Source organism: Montipora capricornis, chromosome 14 (genome assembly GCF_036669925.1).
Source record: "Montipora capricornis isolate CH-2021 chromosome 14, ASM3666992v2, whole genome shotgun sequence".
Lineage (NCBI taxonomy): Eukaryota > Metazoa > Cnidaria > Anthozoa > Scleractinia > Acroporidae > Montipora > Montipora capricornis.
The window spans coordinates 8,585,630-8,613,613 of NC_090896.1; the positions used below are offsets into that span (position 1 = coordinate 8,585,630).

Genomic DNA, 27,984 nt, shown 5'->3' on the forward strand with positions numbered 1-27,984 from the left:
ACATCCACCTTGGCCACGAATTCCATCTCGTTCCAGATCGATTCTGACACATCGATATCCCAGTTCCATTGCATGATTTTAAGTTTACTTTCTTGTTTAAACTTTGAATTGAGTCAAAATAAACTTTGACAATCCCAAAGATGTAGTTATCATTTTCCCACAAACGTTTTGAAATCTTTTCTTTCCCATTATTTTAGGGTTTCTCTGTTCTCGTATAATTGTAAGATAATTACCAAGGTATCTGTTCCTTTCTCATCTTAATAAAAATAACCGAATTGTAGATTTCCCATGTTGTGGACTATCTGACCCATTTAAGATGACTTTGCCAAATGACTTTGTGTTTCTATTTAATGCACTTAAGATAAGATAAGTTCCATAAGTCTCGACAAGTTTTCGTGAATTTGTTACAGCGCTTAAGCAGTACAAAATAGGTTTGGATCTTCCGAAAATTGGCTAAGGTTGATTTCCTTTCCCAATAAGGTGATTTCTGTTATGATTGTTTCTTGTCTTCGTTTATTCATATTTGGTTAATAATTCTGTCAAAATGACTGAGGGGATTAGTTTGGAGAAAGGGGGCTTCCCTGTTTTTCCCGCGTTAGCCCCACTAGACAGTACAAAGTACAGGTCAAAAGACATGGATTATCGCCGCGCTTTGCTCCATCATTTTCTTCATTTCCGATGATTTTATACCAAAAAGCCAGTCAACACAAAAAAAGCTTTGGAAACCTACCTTTTCTTAAATTATTAAACCGAGTTTTTTTTTTTTTTTTTTTTGCTCAATATCTCCTTCTTATAACTCCTGTTCAAGCTGTGTGAAGTTCTACCCTTTTCACTGAATGGGTGCCTTCGTCCTTTCTTCTAACTCGACTTGAAAGAATTGCTGATGTCCTTAGGCTTTGTTTATGAAGACGTCCAGAGAATTGAAGAGTACAAGTTACACCTTGAAATTTGGTTTTTACCCTCCTCCACAGCTCAAAAACACACACATTATCCATAATCCTTCTTTTTGAGGTTTTTGTTCTAAGGCATTGCCAGTGTACATCCCATTGGGTTCGCCTTATTTCAATGTGGCTCATTTATATACCTTTCAGGGTCGCATCAGTAATTTCAAATGGAATCAAATACGTCAATCTTCACTTCTTTTCCAATGAAAAGGGAGTCCATTTCCACATGACATCCTCAAATATGTTTTACAAGGATATGAGGCAAAAAGGAAACTTTTAAATCAAACATTAAAACCTGAAAACCCTGTTAGGCTGTGTTACAACAATTACAAGGACAACTGTGTCGAGTTCCACCACGTAAATAAACAAAGACAGCATTTGACACAGGGCAACCAGTTCTCTTACTAACAAAACTTGGCGTCGAAGACCAAAGAGTCAGTTGTCAAAGCTGGAATTAACCCGGATCATGCAAATTAAAGAAATCCAGCGACCAAGCTACACTAGGTCGCATTGAAAACCCTCATTTTCCTTGCAAAAACAACAACAAGAACATTCCTTGATGATTGCCGCATTAAATGTTTTTCGAATCGCAGATAACTGTTATGTCATCAAGTGTGCCCCACTGGAAAGTCAAGCTAGCCTTTGTAGCTCGCGGTATTGTCTAAACCCACGCGCGTAAACGTTGTTTTTTGGTCCGCGAGGGATTTTCGCTTTCTTGAACTATTTGTCATGCACCATGCTAATTCTGCGATAATTCTGCTAATTCTTTTAATATCCGAAGAATTATCTAAGGGAATTCTTTCTCCCTACTGTCATATCTTTTTACCTCAATACCTTCATACTATGACCTAAGGGAAGAGAGGGACGAGGTACAAACTTGATCGATGTACCTACCCTTGACAGTCTATTTATTGTGGACGATTTGGAGCTCATTGCAAAGACAGAAAGTGATACAGGCTCTGTCATTTAGACAGTGAGAATGTGCAGCGATGGCAAAAAGCTGGAGTTCAGGTCATAACCTCAAAAGGAAGTAAGAGCATAGTTAATGCATGGAGATGGTTATGAAACTTGACAAGTCTTTTTGTTTCATGTTTTTGGCGTTGACGTTGCACGAAACACGCCTTTTTTCGAGAAGATAACTAATCAAATCTTTCGATTAAATTATGCGCAACTCATTTGCGAACCCGTGCGAAGCGAAAACAAAAGATTTTGCACTGTCAAGGTCAATTCAACATCGATTGCGACATTGTTCTCGCTTTTGAAGCTTTAAGGAGTTTCTAACATGTCCCTCGATTGACTATGTTAAGAGGAATGAAGGGGTCTTTCATGTCATAGGTGCACAAAATCGCATGCAGTGACGCATCTTTCACGGAATTCAGGCTATGTGTTTAAAAATTAGAGAGAGGTTAGCCTCTAACGTTCCCTTCTTTTTAAATCACCTCGGTGACAAAAAATGCACGGTTCAAAAACTCTATGCATTGTTTTTTTTTTCAGGAGAATCTTGTGAGTCCCACTTCGGAATTTTTCGGGTGTGTCGAATATCCTGCTCAATAAAACAGCTCGTGGCCTTGGTAGACTCCATGTTGAAGTACTCGTTTAGAATGGAACAAATTGCAAATTTAAAGTTATATGCATCAAGAGAACCTTCCAAACTAAAGGTAAGCTCTACTGTAAAAACAAAATAATCTTTCCTTTTTCTTTTCAAACGCCGACAATTTCGAGTTGTGAACACGTGTGCGTTCGCAGCTTGTTGTATGCTGAGAGCAATGTTTTTGGAAATCTTGTATCGTTTGGGAAGGAACGAAGAATGGCCTTCGAAGGTTGCTTCTCATAGCCGAAACTCGTAAAACGTCAGTATTCAATATGGCTAAATTTTCAGTTGATTTAACCACTTCAGACATCATTTTCCCAAGTGTTCTTATCCAATGTCACATTCTCCGGGTTGAATGGCGGGCAATTCTTATGTTACAATTGGTTATTTCTCTACGGTTTTGTGCAGATAAAAGAAAGAATTAAGGAAAGTCTTAAGAAGCTGACTTTTAAAGTAATTTGAATTGTAACTTTTGTTTTTCAAAGACAAGTTTTCGACAAAAAATTCTCTTTTCATTATTTCCAGACGTTCAAAAAATGACATGAAGGGACAGAATTTCAAGACAAGGATTTGGAGTAAAGGTATATATTATTATAAAAGTGACTCTGCAGTGAAAAGTTTGGACGGAGTTTAATTGTTACCGAATTGCTAAAATCGTAAAATTGAATGGCTGATTTGTCACTTTGGTGACTGTTAAATGCTGCGACTTTAACTAAGATAATGAAGCCGACAACTTAAGGCGAGGCCGTCTGATGAAGCAAAAGTCACTTGATGGTTATGGTTGTCAAATGTTAGCCATGTTGGTAGGCCATCTTGGAATTTGTTTAACTTTAACTTTATTCATTTATATTCGAGCATTTCTTCTGGCCAGTGCTGACAGTATCCCAAAATATATTTGTTCAATTGATTCAATTCGTTCCCAAAAGAGACAACGTGTTTTTTGGCACCTTAGTTTGAACGATGTGCACAATTTAAGGATTCTTTGGTACATCTGGGACAGGTTGAACCAATAAAAAGTGTCTCGCCTTTTTGACACGTTTGTGCTGAAATGATACTTCCGATCAGGAGCTGTGTATGATGATATTTTAATCCACACCCATTCTTGTCTCCTATTGCAGTTACAAAGCGTTCTGATGTGCGTACAGTGTAGGGAGGAGTTGACTGCGGTTGGAGGAAGTGCTGTTGGAGGGAGAATTTGCTGTTTGAAGCCTGTTATACCAGTGAAGCTACACCATGTTAACCCACAGTCAGTATGAACAACTCTTTACCAGATTTTTCACTTGTGTGCGGACAAGCAGAACCGGGAGAAGTGAAGTTCTTGATTCGTCTCTTGTTGGAGTAAACACGTTCATGGCAGGATTGACTTGACGGTAAGAATTTTCAAATGGTTATACGTTGAGTTTCGGTTTTGACCTTTGGTACTGAGTTAACTTAACGTAAACTAGTCCTGTCAAAAGAACAAGTTCAAACTTCTGAAGAAATCATTTTCTTTCTCGTTTGGCACTAACCATGTTTTACTCGGAACCCTTAACTACAATATATCCTAGGTCAATGTAACGGCATTTTCATAGATCAAGCTATTTTTAGACGAGTTCTTAAGTAAGATTTGAGATTTAAATAAATTTAACTTAATAAAGAAATTCATAAAAAATTGATTAATTAACTTGAATAAGACTAGGGTAATTTGTTAGCCAGAGTTTCCCCACATCCTATAGTACAATAGGGTTTTTTTTTTTTTTGGGGGGGGGGGGGGGGGTGGATTTTTTAGTAAAAAACAATAAAAGTTATTTACTATTGGGACTGTATCATGCTTCAGTGACTTGGACTGGATATCCATTGTTTTAATGCAAATAATCCCCCAAAATGAACTGTTTTATGGGATTTGCGAAATAATGTTTCTCTCGGCTGCTGAGTGCTGTTGTTCCTGTACCATTGCATAGTGATTTGTCATGTGACAGATGTGAGGTCAAGGTGATTACTCGGAGAATGGGTTAAACTGTATTGTTGACAATATTGAACCAGTCAAAATCCGTTAAAAGTCTTAATTAAGAAAGTGACATTCCAAAGTTGTGTCCAGTTGAATCTTTCTATTGAGCACTAAAGCGAAGCCTTCAAAATCAGAAACACAGACACAGCTAAAAACATGCTACTACAATACATTAGGTAAAATACAGATAGGCTCTTCTTACAATCTCCATGCAGGTCATCTTGTCTGATATGCGTGTACACTCTCCTTATTGTTCTGCATTGGAAGCAAATTAAGGCTTTCTATTGTTCGAGTTGATGTCCACAATTCGGTCAACTTAGTTGAATTGAATGTCATTAGTTTTGTCCATTTAATGACTGTTTTTGAGGGTTGTGAATTCTCTTTTCAAAGTATAAAGGCCAGTGCATTTAAATAAAAGTTACAGCTCCATTTCAGTTATTTGGCCCGGTTTGTTTGACTATCATGTATAGAGGTCGCTAATTCAGTAATATTTTATTGGTACGAGATCGTACAATCGCGTCGTTGAGTGTCAGTAGACGGTGACTATCAGAGTGCATTTTCCTTTTTGGTTCCACTGCTTTTTTTTTTTTACGGGGAATCTCCATTTCTCCCAAAAATGATTTTTAGCCGAGGGAAATTCTGAAGAAAGTGAGACTTTCATTGTATCAGTAGCAAAATAAGGCAGCAAAGTATTCACCTCTTAATTTCCGATGACTCTCAGTCCATCTTGATCACATAGTGACCTTGACCTTTCACTTTCTCCTGGATTACTACGTAGCAAATGAATCTGTTGAACGATGGAAATTCTGTTTTCACTCATACTTGTTTAATAAGCGTTTGTATCAGGAAAAAAAAGAAATGTAAGAATCACGTACCGCTTTACTCCGTCTGGAATAATTCAGTTGTGACATAAATAATATTTAATTAATAACATTAGTAACATTGTCACAATTATTCAAGATGGTGACACCCGGGCAATTTAAAGTCGAAAACAAGCGATTCTGGAATTCCTTTAATTCGGATGCAAACGCTTTTTCCGGAAAAAATGTAATCAAATTTGATTATAAACAAACGTTTCTGTGGTTTGAAGGGAGTTCTTGGTTAAAGTGGAGGTTCCTTTAAAGAAGATGTTTCGACGGATATAACTTTGATAACGTTGGAGGTAATACATCAAAAACGAGTGCGACTGTTTCGTCAGGGAGTTCCAAACACCGAGAAACCGATGGAGCTCCTGAAACACGAAGCACCAGCTTTTGATGCAACTTTTTTTTTTACTCCTGGATATATCCACGAGTTTTGGTGAGGTTCTTTATGCAAATGTGTCACTCCTGCGTAACGGAAGTTCGATCTAATAAGCCAATCACCAATCAGGATGGATAATCACAACACAGCTTAGAAAGCTGTGACTTCCTGTTCGCGTGGTTGTGCGCCGCCATTGCTGTATGCCGCTTTTATACTTAAGTGTTTGAGCACCTTCCGCTGCATTTAGAAGCAAGAAACGGAAGAATTAAAGAAATTGCTTTCTTCGAAGGTGAAGCAAAATACTCTGAACAAGTACAGATTGGTGCAATTAGTTGTGCACCGCCTTTCACTGACCAACGGGAAGACTTTAATGCGTGTAGAAATGGAATCGACAGACACATGGTGAGAAGACAGTGCTGTTCATCCCATAAGCTCACGGGGGATAAGTAAATTCCATTTGGAAGGTGACTGCCATTTGGAGAGTAACACCGAAGCTATCAAAGTATACCAATGTTTATCAAAGCTATCACGAAGTTCTGCAAGCTATGAGTCATCAAATCCACATGAATACAACTTGAACAAATCAAACTGATCCAAATCCATCAAGTCCAAGCAATCCAGAACATATCAGTGACCTAAACAGAAAAGCATAAAACCATTTAAGAAAAGCTATGCAGAGCTTAAGGCTAAACCAAACTGAAATTTGTCAAGGTCAAGACTCTATTAGACATTCCATGTCAAAGGTGATTCAGTCTTTTTCGTGATAAGATAACACATAGCCCTGAATATATCTGCATTTGCTGTGATCAGTTATGGTTCAGATCATCTATTTGTAAGTGTAACAGTATCAAATATAGTGATAAATATTCGCAAGGTTTGTTGGAGGAATGTATAACTGACACAAAAAGTGTTAATATTACTGAATGGATCTGCTCTACTTGCTAAACCTGATGACATTACCAATATGACCTGGCAACAAAAATCAGACCTTATGCTAAATTACCCTGTCATCTGTGCAACGAACTTTGAACACATGGTACAGCTCTTTATAGAGGATGTGTTAACGAGTAATCTTATCCCTATTGGAGAAATGGTATACTTATTTCACAGGGTTGAATTCCAGCAAAGGGGATTACCTCACATACATGCATTATTTTGGGTATCTAGTTGCATATGAGAGCCCACCGTGCTGTTACACAATTATCCAACTATCAATGATAATGCATAAAGAAAACTTCAGCCTGCCAATTTTAAACAATCGCGGTAACTTTCATATCCACGAGTAACGACAGTGGCACTTTGATTTTTACAAAGTACGAGTGATGTGATTTGATAGTAATTTGTAAAGAAACTGAATATTCAATATCAGGGTTAGCTTAAAAAGTAGAACTAAGTTGTAAATTTACATAAAAGGGCGTGATGGAGAGCGAGTCAAAATCACGTTGTTTTCGCCTCCCCAAAATAGTTTCCCAAAAAAGTAATTGATTATCGAGGCCGTTCCAGTTTCAACTCCACAGAATGGCAGAGGTAAAGAGAGGTAGAAGTGCTGGTTTTAGATTGCGGTGGACTTCTCAAGGAATACGAACTACACAAGGTTAAATAGCCAAATTACACATCGAGGAAGACCACAAAGAAAAGTAAGATAGCAAGAAATTAAACACCTCTAATAATGTTCACGGCCAAGCAACCCCTGTGATATATAATCAGTCACCACCATCAGTTGTCCTTTCTCCTGTGGCCATGCATCTATAGTTGCACCAGTCAGGATAAAGTGCTATAGTCTTCTAAGTGCCCCTTGTAGACTGTAGTAAGTTACAAATGTGAGTTAGCTGCCAAAAAACCGTCCTTATATTTTACCTACTTGCGCGGTTGGTGGGCAGGCAAACCTGCTGCAAGTACTGACCCACAGAAAAGAAGACTATTTCTACAAGCGCATTTAGACAAACGATGTGATGCACCTCGGTTAGGAAGAAAGAAAACATCTCCGGAACGACCATGAGAAAGAACACGAACAAGACAAAACCGAAGAAGAAGAATCAAAGGAAAGCACTAAGAAAGAAGCAATAATAATCGATCTCGCAGCTGTAAAAGAAGTAGTCGCAAAGCGGCCAAAGCAGCAAACAACAAGATCAAGAGGTATCGGACGCGGACGAGGAAGGAGGAACCGTCTCTCGAGGACATGATGTACAGAACACCAACACTCTTGATAAGATGAAAGAGAAGTGCGTAAAAGTCAGGCATTAATCGTAGACAGGAGAATATTTCCTTGTGGAAGATCACCGGAAATATGAAACACTTGTGTGCCGCAAACTTAGACGAGAAGACAAAGACGAAACACATCTCAGAGCGAAAAGAACAGCTAAACTATCCATGTCCAACAACAACAACCTATCCAATCTCAGAGAAGTACCTCAAGTTTAGACAAAGACGGCAATCTACGTTGAGAATAACACAAGAATAAGACGCAAACAGCGGCGACAAACATTTAAAACAATGCAGTATATATTGTTTGGGAAGTTATTTACTTCATGGTTCGTGTGCTTTGACATACATCCTCAAAAGTGACCATTAACTACTAATTTGAACTTTTCATACTAACATAACAAACTAATGATTTCCAAGCAATTAACAATTAGTTAACGGTCACTTCTGAGGATATATGTCGAAGCATACGAAACGTCAAGTGAGTAATTTCAAACAATGGGCTTGCTTATGTTTTTCACACTGTTTGCGTCTTCTTTTTTGATTTAGTACTTCTAGTTTAGGTAAACACGGTAATAAATAATGCCGTGCAAGAACAGTCACGATCCCCTTCCCCTCACTTTGCAACCTCGTTCCCAGAGTTTCTCCCTCATTTGGGGCGGGGCTTTCCCTCCCGCCCCCAAGCCCTGGGAATTAAGTCCCCTCCTCAAAAATTATTATAATTATTATACTTATATATTATTATTAACATTATTATAGTTATAATTATTCAAATTATTGTGACTATAATTATAGTTATAATAATTATGATAATTATTATTTTTTAGAAACAGATAAAGAAAGTATTGGGTTAGTTTGAAGGTAATAATGACTAGTATGATCATATTTTAATCCACACCTATTTGTTTTCTGTTGCAGTTAGAAGGCGTTCTGATGTGTGTACCGTGTAGGGACGAGTTGGCTGTGGTTGGAGAAAGTGCTGTTGCAGGGAGAATTTGCTGTTTAAAGCCTGCTAAAGCAGTGAACCTACATCATGGAAACTCACAGATAATATGAACAACTCTTTGCGAGCTTTTTAACTTGTGCCGAGAAGCAGAACTGGCAGAAGACTAGTGCCGAAGTACTTGGTTCAGTTCTTTTTGAAGTTCATGCCAGGATTGACTCGACGGTAAGAATTTTAAGATGGTATATCTGTTAAGTTTTAATTTTGACCCCTAGTATTTGTCCTGTAAAAAGAACAAGTTTAAACTTCCGCTGAATTCATGTCCTTTATCGTTTGGAGATCTCCACGTTTTGAAGACCGCTTGCTGGCAACCTTAAAGTGGTACTACGACCAAAAAAAAATTTGTTTTACCTTTGGATTTCAAAACTATGTTAACTAAACACTAACTCACCCAAGTTTTAAGTTCTGATGTTAAAAAGACACCTGTTTATTTTAGCTGGAATTTTCTTATTTAACGGTCCGCCATTACTAACTTTAAAAAATTGAGAGAGCTGGGTCGAGGAAAAAATGACGTCAAACACTCACTAGTTTAAGAATGCAATGCGCGTGTACGCGGCCTAATTAATATGCAGCACGGGAGCTTCGGGCTTTCAGACTTTTCAACCCATGTTTTGCATATATAATAAATTGCGTTTACTCGCTGAAATTTTAAGCTAGTGAGTAAATGACGTCATTTTCTCTAGATCCAACCCTCTGAGGTCCAATCAGCCAGTTTTGAACGTGAGTAATGGCGGACCATGAAATCCAAAACTTACACTCAAAATAAACAGCCTTTGGATAAAACTCAAAGCTCAAAATTTTGCCAGTTATATGTTAAGCGAACACGCTTTCAAAATCTGAAGAAAAAAAGGAAATGATTTTTTGATCATAGTACCACTTTAAATAAGGTTAAGTTAACCTTGTTATTGGGAATTTGACGTCGCCCTTGTCTCTTCCCACCCTAAACAAAATACATGTAGATTAATCAATATAAAAGAACGATTATGTAAGCATAAAGGAATCATTCTCTCTTTCTTAGAGCTTCAAGTTCCCGATTAACCTGAAAACGTTTTCTTCTTAAGAGCATTAGAGAGCGTAACCAGGTTTGCTTTTATAAAAGTGCTTCTGAATAGAACATTGAAGTATTGCGCCAATAAACTTCGATATCATCTCAGGACATTTGAACTTTCTAAACGATGGCGGCGTTTAAATGCGCTTCCCTTGTGCCGGATTTGTCTGTTAAATGCTTTTCCCAAAGTGCAAATCGTCGTCAGCTTCGTTATCAACACACATTTTGTGACTGTCTCTATTATAACGATGCAGTTTTGAATGGACATAAGTTATACAAAAACAAATGACTTGGATTTGAAGTAAGAATTCCAATGGCTATTAACAAGAGTAAGCTATTTTTTTTCTTTATTACTGGGTTGCCGTATGGCAATCCCAGTCGGAAAATGGGTAGATTTAATTTTTTTTTTCCGTGTCGGTAAAAGTCTTGCCTGTCACTCCCCTGGTAAGTGGTGTCTTTGTGCATAGAGCCTTCTGAGCGTATTCTCTTAAGATCGAGAGGGTAGTGGAACTGCGTAGATTTCTCTGGTGGATACGGTAGAATGATTAACTTAACCGGCAATGGGGTCGAAAGTCATGTAACGCGAATGGCGTTTTAGTGGATCCTTAAACAAAATATACCCTTATGGAGCTCAATAATGGAAAGTCAGTTGGATAAACTACGCAGGCGGTGAAAACCAACACCTGGAATCTCAAAAGCGACGAGTAATGGACTTCGACAACAATCTGTCGCCCGTCGAGCAGAAATCAAAGTGAGCTGCATTTCTAAAATAATATTTACCAAGTGTGCTGTTATGTAGAACACTGAAACCAAATGGAAAATTCTCTGGTAACTTATGGGTTCAACAAAGACAGAGAATGAATCGAACACCTTAAGTGGATCTGTGATCAACTCTGCACAGTCTTCAGGTAAAAAAAATTGGAAATGTGACAGCCAAGAATTATTTGAAAGAAAGCTTGTCGTCTATTTTGTGCATCATTATTCAAGGAAAAGGTTTTTCATGGAAATGTTTTGATCCTGAAATTTTAGTTTGTTGTAATATTGCGCATATTTGACACGACTGAGTTTTTTCTCTTCACGCACGTAACCAAATAGGAAGGGGTTTTTTCCTCTAATAGCAAATATGTTGTTTGTTTCAAAAAATTGTTCGCTAAAAAAGGTGGCCTTTATGAATTCATCGTGTTTTATAATATGCATTCTCGTGTCAAAATGAGGTTAGCGTCTTTCTGTTGTGCTAACTTAATTAAATATAAATATACATTCTGCCTCGTGAGTTTGTTATTGTCGTTAACCGGCAATGGAAAGTCATTGCAACGCGAATGGCGTTTTAGTGCATCTTATGTTGTTTGTTTCAATAAAATGTTTCGCTGGAAAAGGATTCTGTGATGTTTTCTGCCTTTGTGAATTATAATATCATGTTGTGCATTGAATGTTCGAGCTTAAGGTTGAAACGTGATACGGGAGGATATTTTTAGTATTGTTGTGTTAGTCAGTCATGAAAATAAACAGGTCTGTTGGAAGCGTGCTTGAGTTTCAACAAAATGAGCCCCAAAATCAGCAAAAAATTGTGACACCGGTGAATAATAAAGTAGCTGCTTTTTTCCAAAATGTTGGAATTACCTGGTGATAAATAACCTCGTCTTGGAGAGTAAATTCGCTCATTTACTGTCAAACTTTATAACACTTGACAGAAAACGAAACTTACTAAAACCCGGTATCTTGCCATCACTTGACACAGATGCTTCACTGTTTGGCAAGTAAACATGCCGCGGTAACTTAATCACGGCGCCCGCTGAATTCCGGCGATGTCACTTTCGATTTGCGATTTATTTGTGCAGCCAAAACGTACAATAACAAAATTGAACGTAGCAAAAATCTCCCAAAATGTTTGTCGCTGATCGTAACTGTTTATATTCTATATTCACGGTTCAAAATTAATGTTGTTTTCATGTTGTAAATATGTTATTCTCGAGCGACCGTCCTGGAAACTTCCTTCTGCTCTTTCTAAAAACTGTGTATCAATATTTATTTACTTTTGCATCAATATTTGTTTTTGCATAAAGCAAGCTAACAAAATCTGTACCTTGCTGAATTTGCATTTGTTAACGTTAATAGTATTTTCGGTCCAATGCTTCTGTTTTACGAAGGGGTATATGTCAGATGCTCAGAGGGCACGCGTAAACTTGTGGTGAAAAGAAGTTTATCAACATGTCAGCCCAGAAGCCAATGTTTCTCACTTCCCATTTATTTTCTTCAATCTTTCTGGGTTCAGTACTTTGCTAGTAACCACATGTCTTCTCAGGCTATTTACCCAAGGCTTCTACCATGGCACTTAACTACAATGATAGACAATACCAAAACAATATCGTGCACTGTTAGAGCTACATATTACGCAAGGACAAACCTGTTAGCCAAAGGGCCTCTGCTGGTATGACTTCTGGGTGACCCCTTACATGGTCTTAATGAACTCCAACTTGAAAAAATTGTCTGGAACGGTTCACGTTCCACAGGCAACCCAGTGTACCCTCACGGAGGGTCTAGTTAGTTTTATTTTTTTCCGTGTCGGTAAAAGTCTTGCCTGTCACTCCCCTGCTAAGTGGTGCCTTTGCGCGTAGACTCCCTTCTGCGCGTATTTTCTTAGGATCAAGAGGGTAGTGTGAACAGCGTCGATTTCTCTGGTTGACACAGTAGCACGATTAACTTAACCGGCAATGGCGTCGAAAGTCATGTAACGCGAATGGCGTTTTATTGGATCTTTGAACAAAATGTACCCTTATGAAGCTCAATAACGGCAAGGAAAATGGATACTGAACAAGGCAGGCGGTCGAATGTTAAAAGCGACGAGTAATGGACTTCGACAACGGTCTGTCGCCCGTCGAGCCGTTATCAAAGTGCGCTGTCTTCCTAAAATTTTGCGAAGTGTGGTGTTTTGTACAACACTGAAACCAAATGAACAGTTCTCTGGTAACTCAGTATGGGTTCAACAAAGACAGAGAAGGAATCCATATAGTGGATCTGTTATCTCAGTTGTCTCTCTATTTCTATTTACCTGTTCTCAACTCTGCACAGTCTTCCGGTATAACAATTGGAAATTTCACTAATAAGTCATTGACGTGAATGGCGTTTTAGTGGATCTTTCAACAAAATATACCCTCATGGAGCTCAGAATGGATCGTCAATTGGATGAGCAAGACAGCGCTGAAAAATAAATATCTGGATTTTAAGCGAGGAGTAATAGTCTTCGACAACAATTTCATTTTTCGCCTTTGGATATCAAGTGAGCTTTGTTTCTAATATTTTACTAACTTGGTATTATATAAAACACGGAAATCAAATAGCAATTTGTTTATGGATTTAACAAATTAACATTGAAGGAATCGAATGCCTACAAGAATGCATCACAGTGTTTACTCAAGTCGCATCTAAGTTGTCTGACAATTTACATTTACCGGTATTTTGTACTCAACTCTGCAAAGGTGTAAAATATTTGGAAATGTGACAGTGAAGAATTATTTGAGTGAAAGTTGTTGTCGCTTTTGTCCTTCATTATTTACGGTCAAGGTTCCGAGTCGAAAAGGGTTTAATGTAAACTGTCAAAAATGTATTTAATTGCATCTCTTGTTTGCACGCACGCAATTGAAATAGGAAGGTTTTTTGCCTCTAATAGTAAATATGTTGTTAGTTTCAATTAATTTTCGCTGGAAAAGGATTTTGCCGAGATATTTCCAGCCTTTGTGAACTTTAATATCATGTTGTTTAATTTTCGAGCTTAACAAATTTGCATACGTGTGTTGAAATGTGATACGGGAGCATTTTTTGTGGTATAGTGTCACGAAAATGAACAGGTCTGTTGGAAGCTTGCTTGAGTTTCAAGAAAATGACCCCCAAAATCGGCAAAAAAAATCTGACACTGATGAATAATAAAGTAGCTGCTATCCCCAAAACGATGGAATTACCTGGCGATAAATATTAAACCTCGTCTTGGAGAGTAAAGTTTTGACAGTCAACCTGAAGAGTTGGGCGATTGTGATCTTTGCGTTGAATTCGCACATTTCTTGCCAAACTTTATAACACTTGAAAGAAAAAGAAAACTATCAAAAACAAAAACCCGGTATCTTGCCATCACTTGACACAGATGCTTCACTGTTTCGCGAGCAGACACGCCGAGGTAACTTCATCACGGCGCCCGCTGAATCCGATGTCACTTTCGATTTTGCGCTTTTACTTGTGCAGCCAAAAGTACAATAGCAAAAATCTCCCAAAATGTTTTTCGCTGATCGTAACTTTTTACATTCGGGTTAACAATTAATGTTGTTTTCATGTCATAAATGTTGTTGCTGATGGCAAAATATTTTATTCTCGATCGACCGTCCAGAAAACTTCCTTCTGCTCTTCCCAAAAACTTTGTATCACTATTTATTTACTTTTGCATCAATATTTGTTTCGCATAAAGCAAGCTAACAAAATCAGTTCCTTGCTTGGTCCGCGTTTGTTAGCGTTAAAATAGAATTTTCGGTCCAATGCTCCTGTTTTGAGGGGTATATTGTTTTGGTCTCCCATCCAGATACTAACCCCGCCGAGCAGGTTAACTTGAGCCAACTTTAGTATAACAAAGCTGTCAGATGCTCAGAGGGCACGCTTAAACTTGTTGTGAGAAGAAGTTGTGAGGAAACTTTGAAAATTATCAACACGTCAGCCCAGAAGCCAATGTTTCTCCCTTCCCTTTTGTTTGTTATTCTTCAGAGACTGGAATGCTGTAGTTCAATACCACACAATTCAGTGCCTTCTAATTTTCTGTAACACGTACCACAGGCAACCCAGTGTTTGCTTCACAGAAGCATCTCGTTACTGGGTTGCCAGTAGGCAAACCCAGTCAAGATCTGTGTTTGATTTCGTGTTTTTTTAATTTTTTTTTTCCGTGTCGGGAAAAGTCTTGCCTATCAGTCCCCTGCTAAGTGGTGTCTTTGTGTATAGAGTCTTTTGTGCGTATTTTGTTAGCTTTGAGGGGACTGGGGTAATGTGTAGATTTCCCTGGTGAACACAGGAGAACATTTAATAATCAAACCTGCAATGGCGTTGAAAGTCATTGTAACGCGAATGGCGTTTTAGTGGAAAAAATATACCTTTATGAGATGAAGAATGGAACGTCAATTGGAGTAATGAAACAGGCGAGGAAAATAAATATCTGGAATCTTAAAAGCGACGAGGAATGGTCTTCGACAACAGTTGCAGTCGGATATGAGAAAGTGTGCGTTGTTTCTAATCTTATTTTATAAACTGTGCTGGTATGTAGAACACTGACAGTAAGTGGCAAATTCAGTATGGGTGTAAAAGGAATCGAACATCTTGAATGTATCACAGTGTTTACCGAAGTGGCATCTCATTTGTCTGGCAATTTTCATTTAATTTGTAGTCAAGCTGTATAGTTTTCAGGTAAAAAAATAATTGAAAATGTGACAGTGAAGAATTATTGGAAAGAAAGCTTGTTGTCTATTTTGTGCTTCGGAAAAGGTTCTTTAGGAAAGAGTTTAATCTTGAACTGAGAAATTTATTCATTTGCATATCGTATGGTTTGTGAGACGGATTGTTTCTTGTTTGCACGCACGCAATTGGAATAGAAAGGGTTTTGTTTGTCTCCAATAGCAAATATGTTGTTAGTTTCAATAAATTTCACGCTGGAAAGGTTTTTGTGAGATGTTTCAACCGTTGTGATTCATTGTGCTGTGTAATATTCGAGCTTAACTAATTTGCATTCGTGAGTTGAAATTTAATGCACATTAAGATGACAGGCATTTGTAGCCGTGATCTTTCTGGCAAATGCAGCTAGCGATTGTTTTTAAAGATCAGAAAAAGATTTTAGTATAGTCACTGTAGCGTAAAATGCAATGAAGTTATTGTTAACTTTAGAAAGCAACAATATTTCTTTAACTTTCTTAAAGAGAGAGATTTCGCACAAATTTTATTTTAAGCTATTCACTTGAAATATTATTTCTCGCCATTGGCTTCGTTTGTGTGATCATTTACTGGTCTCGACATTTAGGAGGTAGCTGTTTGGTTCTATACGAGTAGGAATAAAACGACCAAGAATACGCGAATTTTAGTGGGTGTGCGATAGCAACACGAAACAGGAGTCGAGACCAATTATAAGATTCTAACGATAGACGGAGATCAACAAAGCTCTCCTGAAATAAACGAAGACAAAATCATTACACCTTTGGTTTTCTGTGAATTTATACCACTAAGAGGATCGAAGTTGTCATGTTTTGATTGGGCAGCTTCACAGACGTCCTTCTGAGGAAACAGGTTGTTAAAATAGCTAATTGTGATTGGAGAATTTCGATCGAAAGTATAATAAGTATAATAATGTCTTGTTGACAGGCACAATCACATGATTGAGTGATCATACCAAATATCATTCTTTAGCGCGATCAAGGTGTGTGTGAAGCCCATGGCAGTATGTCGTTTGTGACCATATTGCTTTTTGTTGTATTAAGGTTCTTCCTCGGAACGCTCAAACTACTCACTTATGCACACGCCGTTTGCGGTAGACCCACACTAAAAGATGCCGTTGAGCGATTGTTTTGGCCCGGGTTGGTCCGCAAACTGAAAGAAAGCTATATTGAGAACAAATGTGTACTAAATGAGCAAATATGTGAAAATCATGATATGAACTACACTGATATGAACTGCACTGAAACCAAATGCCAAACGAGAGAAGCATAGAACTGTGAAAGTTTCCTAGAGAAGAAAGTTCCTGATGTCAAAGTTAGTGCTAGCGGTACCGAGTCGCAGAGATGTACGCCTAGCCGAATGCATTTAGTTAAATTTCTGAAAAAGGTGAATTTTCTGTCTATTTGTATTATCATGGCTTTTTGTTTTCTGCTATTACTGAATTCATTTGTATTTGGAGCTGTAAAGCTATTTCAAGTGCAATTATTTCTATCGTTTGCAGTGATCCTCTCTAGTATTGTTGTTAGCCTTTTTTATCATACTTGGTGTAGCGTTTTGTACTTGAATGAAGCTATTCTGAATGCTTTCAATGACTGTAGCCAATTCGAGAAAGAGGCATCGGTATCTGTTGTTGTGAATGTCGAGATTAAAGAGTCAATAAATGATTGGCAACTTTCATCTTGTTACTGGGTTGCCGTATGGCAATCCCAGTCAGAAATTTGGTAGATTTTTCCGTTTTATTTTTCTTTTCCGTGTCGGTAAAAGTCTTGCCTGTCACTCCCCTGGTAAGTGGTGTCTTTGAGCATAGAGCCTTCTGCACATATTTTCTTAGGATCGAGAGGGTAGTGGAAATGCGTAGATTTCTCTGGTGGACACAGTAGAATCATTAACTTAGCCTGCCATGGATGAATAATGGAAAGTCAGTTGGATAAACTAGGCAGGCGGCGAAAAACAAACTCCTGGAATCTTAAAAGCGACGAGTAATGGACTTCGACAACAATCTATCGCCCGTCGAGCCGAAATGAATCAAAGTGAGCTGTTTTTCAAATATTTTACCAAGTGTGCTGTTTTGTAGAACACTGAAACCAAATGGAAAATTGTCTGGTAACTTATGGGTTCAACGAAGACACAGAACGAATCGAACACCTTACGTGGATCTGTGATCAACTCTGCACAGTCTTCAGATAAAAAAGAATAATTGGAAATGTGACAGCCAAGAATTATTTGAAAGAAAGCTTGTCGTCTATTTTGTGCTTCATTATTCAAGGCAAAGGTTCTTCATGGAAACGGTACGTTTGATCCTGACTAAAAGTTCCTGTGTTAAGCATGGAAATTCGACGAAGCGGTAAATGCGACTAAATTTGTTGCGTGCGTTGCTATTTTTGTGTTTTGACAGATTTTGACAGAATATTAAATTATGAAAAAATATCTACGGAATACGGATAGATCGTTAAAAAATCTTTATTTTTAGCGGTTATTTGAACATAAAAGATGGAACGCTTGACGAGAAATAATATTTTTGTTGATATTTGAAAGAAGAAAAATTTCGCGGGAATCAGGACGCGGTGAAAATGAGTTAACAAATTTGCATACGTGCGTTGAAATGTGATACGCTGGAGGAGACAGGAATTCTCTGACAAATGATTTTGTCATTGTTGTGTAAAATGAAGTTTATTTGGTAAGGCAACAATATTTCTTTAACTTCCTGGTTAATCCAATTTATTGCTACCACTTACTAGTGCAAAGATTGTTTACATGAAACTCACGCTTTGTGCGAATTTTGAGTGTCATGAAATTACATCATTTGCGTGACAGCACAAAAACATTCAGATAGTAGCAAACTTCATATTTATTAACCATTTCCTCTGCTTTTGGGCTTGACAGCATTGTGATTTGCGATAATGTATCTCATAGATGTTCGGCTCATCCTCTGTGTAAAAACCTGTGAAACTCGCAGATGACGTAACAGGAAAACAAAAGAGCCAAAAAAACATCAAACAATAACGTAACCCCACCACGAGCTACCAAACATTTTCACAGATTTTTACACCGAGGTAAAGGTTGTTATTCTTCAGAGACTGGAATGCTGTAGTTCAATACCACACAATTCAGTGCCTTCTAATTTTCTGTAACACGTACCACAGGCAATCCAGTGTATGCTTCACGGAAGCATCTCGTTTTAGATTTGTACACTACTTACAAACTTGACTCCAACATGCTCGACTATAGTTATTCGTGATCCTTCAAAACAGTAACTAACGATAAAAAAATACCCGCACGTAATACCTATGTAAACTTTCTGTGGCTTGCGAACAGGGCCTTTAAAGGAAGGAGTGTACAGTCAAAAGATGAGGAAATGACTCTTCTATGTTGCAAAGAAGAGTAAATTCGTAGGACCAATCGGGGTAATCTAGGTGGATCTCCGATGAGACAAAATTCAAAAAACTGACAAAAAACCCCACAAAGTCCAGAGAACAAAGTTTAATTTGTTACCTTCGACTACAATCTTGCCTCGTACCTTGTAAGCGCCTCCAATCTATCTCCACAAACTGTTTTTCAATTAAAGACTCCTTCAGTTTTGCAGAATAAGCCAAACAGTACACTCACAACGGCGAAATCATGTGTTCCTTTGATGTCAGTTCACTATTTACTAATGTCCCACTGGATGAGACTATTGAAATTTGCCTTGATAACAAGTGTATTCCCCTCGCATGTCAACTGTTTCATCTTGGTCAAGTAATCATGTTTATTTACAATCACAACGCCATTTCAAAACGCCAAACAAAACCATGAAATTCCATTCCTTGATATTCTTATGAAACGCAATCTTGACAGCTCCTTCTCAACATCAATCTATCGAAAGAAGACATTCACCGGTCTTTACACCAAGTGGGACTGTTACGCCGCGCAAATACAAAATAAACCTAGTCCGCACTTTGGCTTATCGCTGCATTAGAATTTGTTCGTCACCCCGATTGTTACAGTCTGCCCTAGATGACCTCAAGAGGATTTTGTTACTTAATGGCTACCCTATGGGAACTGTTAAATATCATATGAATGATGTCATTGAGAAACATCAAAATAAGCCACTAGATCCTGTACAAACAGTTAAGAAAAAAGAAGTTCTTATCGTTCTACCTTTCTTAGGTCATCACAGCAAACACCTCACAAAACAGCTGAGGTCTTGTATAAACAAATTCTATGGTATTTTCAACGTCACAATAGTTTTTCAGAACACCCGAAGAATCAAGTCTTTTTTCCCTTACAAAGATAAACTAGCTCCTTCCTTCAGGTCAAAAGTAGTGTACAGAGCAAACTGCTGGGATTGCAATGATTTCTACATAGGGAAAACGAAACGCTGATTACGTGACGTGACATTTTAAAGCTCTACCTACAAATTGTCACGAATCAGCAATTGCTGATCATGTTTTCTTAACCAACCAGAGACTTAAGTGGGATCATTGTGAAATATTCGCAACTGGTCGATCTGACCTGCATTGCAAAATTAAAGAGTCTCTGTTGATCCGTTATCTCTAAAGCCAGCCTTAAATGAAAACGTTGGCAGTGAGAAACTTTATCTCTATTATTAGCATATTCTTGTCGTTTTATGTCAATCAATTTCGTTATATAGTTTCCAGAGCGTATAGTTGTATTTTTAATCACCATCAAAGACAGGTGATACTAATGTACGATCCGCACCTTCAGTTTTTAAAGAGTTAGCATGACCTCTTCGAACGTTTTGGGTTTCCTTTAGAAAAAGTTTTAAATTCCAGCTTTTCTACAGGAACTTTATAAAACCAAAACGATTCAAACAACATGTTTGTACCATGCACCATGTTCTATTGTGGTGATTCGCCAAGTTAACATATAATTTGCTTATAGAGCTGTTAGCCTGAGTTTGCACGTCATCATAAATTACACAGAGAACTACATTAATTATCAGTGCAGCATTTGTATCCTTTCAACCTAGTCGCCGTTTCTTTGCACAGGCGTACTTAAACTTTCTGTATACGTGTTCCTGATTCTTGATAAAACATATACACCTGGCGTCAATTTTTTTTTTTTTTTCTCTCAACATATCCTCAGACAAAATTGTCTAATTGGTTGTTATTCACAACCAAACCGATCCAATGCTGTCTACGGAAGTTGATTACATTACATTGTCAATCTCTTTAAATACCTGGTCGTGCAAGAGGTACGAATATTTTTAAGGCAAATGCTAATTGGCTCAACCAAACCAGGCACTTTGAATACTGAAGTTACCATGGCCGACCAGTTTTGCAGACACCACTTGGATGAAATTCGGCAAATTGCTGAATCTCACAGAACAATATTGTTTGCGCTATGTGTGTTAAACTTCGTTTTTTCTCCCATGGCAACATTCGGAAATACTCTGGCTATTCAAGCGTTGAGGAAAACTTCATTTCTGCCGGCTAATATGAGGAAATTGTTTCTGAGTCTTGCTCTCTCTGATCTTGCCGTGGGATTGTTCGCTCACATAATGCTCGCAGTGGTCTTCAACATGGCAGTGAACTCCAACCTTGAATTATTGTGTCCAGTGACTTTACCCTCTTGCTTCGCTATTCTATATCTTCTAGCGGGGGCATCGTTCTTGAATGTTACCGCCATTGCTGTTGACAGACTTCTCGCCGTTTCTTTTCATCTGAGATATCAAGAGCTTGTGACTTCTAAACGTGTTACTGCAGCCTTGGTTGCAATATGGCTGACACGCTGTACCTCTTTTTCTCTTTTCTTTACCCCGTTGTACCGGAATATTCCACTTGTTCTTCTATCAATCGGATTTCTGTTGACAACAGTTGCATATTTTCGTGTTTACAAAGTGGCGAGATATCATCGGAATCGAATTCACCATCAATTTCAGCAGCAAAATTTGCAACCAGTGGTGCTCCTCCGGGAACGGAAGTCTTCCTTGAATGTTGTATACATTTATGCTGTATTTGTGGCGTGTTATCTTCCGAATTTTTGCTGTTTGATTTTAAAGAAAGCAGGGAACTGGTCTGACTCTGTCTTAGTAGCCAAACAGATCGCATTCTTTTTCGTTCTTCTAAATTCTTCGTTAAATCCTTTAATTTACTGTTGGCGCTATCCAGAGGTTCGTGTAATTATGAAAAGTATCTTGAAGAAAATTTTCCGTGTTCCCGGAGGATAAATTACAATGGAGGGCGTTTTTTTTTTTTTTTTTTAATTCGCAACGACTTATTTTCTATTTTTCATGTCGTGTATTTGTCAGCTTGTCTTAAAGGAAAAGGATCAGCTTGTTTATCGAGGCTGACGACTGACTGATCTGAAACGAATGAGGAAGCAAACGGAAATTGAGAAAAAAAAGAAACAAGGGGCCCTCCGCATGCAAGGAACGTGACGGTTACTAATAATGGACTGTCTTCCGATAATTGCTGGAAGTGTTGGTGTAGGGATCAAACAAGTATGGAAACCAGTGGAAGAAGTGATTAGGAACGAAACGAAAGCTAACTAACAAATTAGTAATGTTCAGTACCCTAAGGAATTGAGTCGGTTAAAAGCAATATCAGTACGGCTCCAGTCAAACCATTAGTTTTGTACAAGTCAAGAAGACGTTTTTTCCCAATGCGATTCAATGGATTAACTATTCTAGTGTAACTTGAGGACGGCTATGAATTCCCATGTCATCCTTAGCTCATCGATAGCTCGTTTGGTAAAGAGAAAAACTGTTGACTGCGGTAAGATATACTAGTTTTTGAATTCTATTGTACTTGTATACAGCTACCAAACTGATGAGGAACCTACTTAGAAACTGCCTACAGATTTTGCCCGTAAACTGCGTTATTAGGTTGAGCCTGTCTTTATCTAGATAAAACTTATGATCCGCATTTTACCTGTAGGTGAAATAGTGAAAAATGTAGTCTATACTTGGAGTAAATCAGTGTATCAACCAAACTGTTTGGAAAATGGTTTTCTTTATCACGGGATGTGCTGGCTTCTTTTTTCTTTTTTTTTTTTTTTCGGGAAAGGCTAGGTAAAAAAAAAAAAAAAAAAGATTAAATAAAAATAGGTTTGAGATCTCCCCTCACTGACTACCTCCTCCAATACCTACCCTCCCTTCTCTCAATCCCCTTGTCCCCTTTGACCATCAATTATAATTTCCTTGTCCCTGCTTTTTCTTTTTCTGCTATCTAACAAGCAAGTAAATAGCCTACCTTTTTTACGCTTCTATCTCCTTTGCTATGAAATGTTCTCATGAAAAATAGAAAGTAATGTCAATTGCACTGATCACGATTAGACCTTCTGCCCTCTCGATTGAGAGTCTTTCGCCTTCACTACTACAAACACGACACTGGGTTTGGCACATTTCCGCAGTAATTGCCCATGCCTTGACCCTTTTTGCAGAAAGTAAACAAACACTCTATTTGGTCAAAACTTGAGAAATAGAAAAAACATATTTGCAAACGTTCACGCAGGTGCACTTATATGCAATTTATATTTGGTCGTTTCTTGGTTCGTGCATTCAGACAAGGACTAAGTGCAATTGCTGGTTTTCACTCACGTGATCAACAGCCATGTTTTTCAACGAAAACAAAAGGAAGCGTTTGCATAAGAATAGATTTAAATTCCCGGAGGATTTGCTCCGGGCACCAACATGGCCGCCTTTTCTTTCTTTAGGGCACCAACATGGCGGTCGTGACGTCATGTGAAAACCGAGAATAGGAAATTTGCATGATGACGACATTTGAGTACAAGTACCAGAATCCTTCAGGTTTTTCTTGTCTCGTGCTAATTAGGGCTATTGTTATTTTTACTCCAATGAAAATACAAAATTAAACAAGAAAAGAAAAAGAACCTTAATTCTGGAAGTTGTAGTCAAATGACACCATCGTGAAAGTTGCCTATTGTGTTGTGAGAGAGTAGATTAAACTGGACTTCGCTATTAGATACCCCTACTCATGCATTTGCTTTTCACATGGCCTCACATGATAACATGACGAATCCATCTACCGATTCACTAGGGCGTATCATTAAAAGCTTAAAAAATTGATATCCTTCTGTAAGGCAAAGCCTAGTCTTGCAGAAATCTGCACTGAGGATTCAGTTAACCAAACAGCACACAGATGATTAAATGGAATGGTATTTGAGGAAATTTAAGTCAGCTTGTTTAGATTTTGAGTAATCTCACAAATATTTTGTGGGAAAAATCAAGTAGCTCATATACATATATAAAGGTAGATGCAGAAAGCCTGACTATTGCACTAATTCCATTCTGGGAATTCCATGTAAGCTTCCTATGAAATTTAAACTGCTGAAGAATAACTTCATGATTATCACCAAATGAATAAAGGCAGCTCTTTTTACTCACATGTATAAGTTATTTAGTATCACCCAACTAGTGGACTAATGTAAATGCTGCATTTTCATTTGCTACGCTACTAGAGGACTATTATTGATAGTCCTCGAGTAGGGAAAAGCGTGAGGCTTTCTTTCGTTTTTTTTTTTCCCAAATAAATATTTCTTTAACTTACATTTGCTAACTTTATTATTGCCTTTTTTGCCCGACTAGTTGGGTGATTCTAAAACAATTAGACCCTTCGTCCTCAAGGGCCACAGGTCAATAGCCCATTCGGTTTCGCCTTATGGGCTAATTGTTAATTATTGCCACTGATATGCTTCCCAGACTTTCCGAAATGTCTGTTCATCTCTGCCCTTGTAAAAAGAGGCGCTATTTCAAGGGATGATTCCCGGGCCAGCTGTCCGATGGAATTTTCTGTTTCCACTGTGTCCCAGGTTATGGTGTTAATGAGCTTGCCGTATCACTTGAGTCGCCTGCCGTTTTGTAAGAATTCGCACTCACACAGTAAAGCTTTCGTTTCGTGTAAATCATCTCGGATCTGGATCGACAATATTTTGACACAATCCTCTGCTTACATATTCCTCTACCCTGAAATGAAAGAATCCAAATCATATTTCTACATAACGCACACGTAAAACGTTCCTAGATAATGAGTCAGTCTTACCTTTTCACAAGATGGGCTTTTGTTGAGAGAACTTTGCACGAGTTCGTCGCGATAGCGTAACCAAAAGTTTAATTCGGTGTTCTTCAGTGTTGAAGGTTTTCTTACAGCAAGAAAACTTTCCGGAATATCTTGTTTGGTTAGTACGTGGGGTCCAGACAAAGCACTTGCCATATTTTCTCTTACTGACGTAAGAGTACAGTTACCAACTAATACTTTTAATCCGTTACTTCTCAGTAGAAGCTGTAAGTCTCTTGTTTTGGCCCTTATGACCTCGCTTTCGTGCAACTCGCTCCAGCCTTTACGGAGTTTGTTTTTCTTTTCTTCATTCCGTATAAAGTGTTGCTAACTTTGTCTAAAGAACGTTTCAAATAATCTTGTACTGAAAGACGTTCTAGTGAAATGATTAAAATGTATTTTGTTATGTTATATCTCCTGGAGAAGGATATTGTTGTTGTTCAACTAAGGTGTTGGATTTGATTTTGCAAGTAAACCTCTTTCCGTGGCACTATATTGATCTTTCTTTTCTTTCCTTAATGCGCACGGACTGAATAGAGCTAATCGGCTAACTCAATGTTTTACCCAATTCAAACCCTTTGGGATTAAAACGTTTTGTTCCAGGAATTTCCATATAATTTAAATATGAATGCTACATTATCATGCAAATACAATACACAAAGAATCTTAGTCCCGGGAGATTTGAATTGGGTACAACATTGAGTTAGCCGATTAGGTCTATTAATATCCCTGAGAATGAAGCGCATTTGGACAGAATGAAAACATCTCTTGGACGACAATGAGGATGAAGACGAACCAGACAAAAAACGAAGAAGAATCGGAGGAGAACACTAAGAGCAAAGCAACGACAACCGAGCTCGAGATGTCAGAGAAGTAGTCACAAAACGGTCAAAGCAGCAAACAACAAGTAGAAGAGGCAGTGGACGCGGACGCGGACGAGGAAGTGGAACCGTCAGTCGAGGACATGATCTACAGTAAACCAACACCGACACTCTGGAGAAGACGAAAGTGAAGTTCGTAGAATCCAGGCATTAATCGTAGACAGGAGACTATTTCCTTGTGGAAGATCTCCCGAAATATGAAAGACCAAACACCTCTCAGACTGATAAGAACAGGGAAAACTTCTGTGCAACAGCAACCTGTCCAATCTGAGAGGAGTACATCTATTTTAGACAAAGACTGCAATCTACTTCACAAACAAATAATGCCGTGCAAGACAAAGAATTATAAAAAAATAACACGCAAACAGCGGCGACGAACATTAAAACAAAGCTTCTTTGTTTGGGAAGTTATTTTCTTGGCGGTTCGTATGCTTCGATATACATCTTCAGAAGTGACTTTTAACTACTAATTTAAAGTTTTCATGTGTAACATAACTGACTAATGACTTCAAAACAACTAATTAACAATTAGTTAATGATCACTTTTAAGCATGTATGTCGAAGCATACGAAACGTCAAGTAACTAATTTCAAACAAGGCGCTTGTTTATGTTTGTCACGCCGTTTGCGTCTTATTTTGATGCAATACTTCTAGTTTAAGTAAAGACGGCAATAAATAATGCCGTGCAAGAATGGTCACGATCCCCTCCCCCTCGCTTCGCAACCTCGTTCCCAGGGCTTCTCCCTCATTTGGGGGCGGGGCTTTCCCTACCGCCCCGCCCCCACCTGAGGGAGAAGCCCTGGGAATGAAGTTGCCCCCCCTCAAAAAAATATTATTATTAAAATTATTATAATTATGTTTTTAATTATTATTATAGTTATAATTATTATTACTATAAATTATAGTTATTATGATAATTATGATAATTATTACTGTTAGAAAGTATTGGGTTAGTTTAGAGCGGAAAAATGACTGGTATGCATATTTTAATACACACCTATTTATCTTCTGTTGCAGTTACAAGGCGTTCTTATGTGCATACAGTGTAGGGAGGAGTTGACTGTGGTTGAAGGAAGTGCTGTTGGAGGGAGAATTTGCTGTTTGAAGCCTGCTAAACCAGTGAACTTATATCATAGGAAGTCACAGTTATCATGAACAACTCTTTGCAGGCAGACAAGCAGAATTGGCATAAGAAAAGGTGCCGAAATACTTGGTTCTTTCCTTTTTAAAGTTCACGGCAAAATTGACACGACGGTAAGAATTTTCCAATGGTTTATTTGTCGAGTTTCGATTTAGACCCCTAGAAGATAATTTACGTATTTGTCCTGTACGTAATTTGTCCTTTATCGCTTGGAACTGACCACGTTTTGAAGGCCTACTCTGGAACCTTAACTCGCCTTAACTCGCCCTAAGTCGTAGCTTGAGATTATGTTCAAATTTCCTTATCTCGCCTTAACTCGCCTAAACTCGCATTATCTCGCACACCCTCTCCCACTCTCACCACTGCAAAATGGATACCAATTTAAATGGGTCTGATCCATTCAACCAAGATTCATACCGGTCCCCCCGGGAAAAGTGGTCCAAGTCAAAAGGTTTTGAAAATTTTCCGGTTGCACTGAACTGTTCCATTGAGCTTTGGACCAAAATTTCCAGAAATTTTGGTTGATGGATTGCACCCAATACTTCAACCCACTCTCAGGGTAATTTCATAATTAATCCACAAAGGGAAGACACAAAAAAAGAGGGATTTCAACAATTTTAAACAGTAGTAATTTGTAAGTCCCATGACCTTCTGGAATTTCCAAATAGCCTCTGTGATAAGGGTATTTCACTAAGATTTCATGAAGTTTTTCTTAGTACTTAATGGACAGTCAATGGAACTACCAGGAACAACCTGAACATGCACTAACTTGTTACCTAACAAAATGGTTACAATGCTAAGCATGGCAGAAATTCCAGAGGCATGGGGTCACAGGGTCTGGAGAAACCAGACTTATTGCTACATGTAGTATTTTGGGCCACAAAGTAAGTGACATTAACTAAAAGTAGAAACAGTGAATCAACAAAAACTTTTTTATGACATAATTAATTTACTTGTACTTCTAAGCGAGACAAAGAAATACAATTTAAACATAATAACAGAATGTTAATAATTTTTCTTTTAAGCTACTGTAGCTAATGATTTACAATAACGTTTTGCAAATGTAATGCATGGAAGCTGTTTACGATAATGAAAAATCAGCAGCATAATTATCATCTTATAATCTGATGAAGGTTAATGAAGATTCTAGCTGACAAGTCTGGGATGTAGGCTAGAATCCTTTAAATATATACTCCACATACGCACTGATTGCAGTCCATATTTCTCAATTATAAAGTTACCTGGTACAAGAAGATCTGTAGATTGGTTCCACGTGACATCCTGTTTGGCTTACATTGTAGTCAAGCTGGCAACCATAAGCCATGATTCATAAAGACTTGTTACATTTAGCCCTTAACTGAATAAAGGTTTTTGCATTGATACTTCGTTCGCCATTTTTTAAAGTTACCCAGGGCCCTCTCGCTCAACTCATTGTCCTGGAAAGTTTTAGGTGGGAAGCTTCAACGTGGCGTACATG

General features: G+C 38.1%; 2 long non-coding RNA genes across 2 annotated transcripts; one reads left to right on the forward strand and one right to left on the reverse strand.

Moving 5' to 3' along the window:
- Window positions 1-2,439: 2,439 nt before the first annotated feature.
- Window positions 2,440-26,731, forward strand: LOC138032858 (uncharacterized). Its single transcript, XR_011128500.1, has 5 exons — window positions 2,440-2,602; window positions 3,061-3,116; window positions 3,654-3,905; window positions 8,885-9,134; window positions 26,384-26,731. It is a non-coding gene; the product is annotated as an uncharacterized lncRNA (long non-coding RNA).
- On the reverse strand, window positions 22,533-27,913 carry LOC138032855 (uncharacterized). The gene is made up of 3 exons (XR_011128497.1): window positions 27,749-27,913; window positions 24,471-25,633; window positions 22,533-24,394 (listed from the first exon to the last, which is right to left on the reverse strand). It is a non-coding gene; the product is annotated as an uncharacterized lncRNA (long non-coding RNA).
- Between the last annotated feature and the right edge of the window lie 71 nt (window positions 27,914-27,984).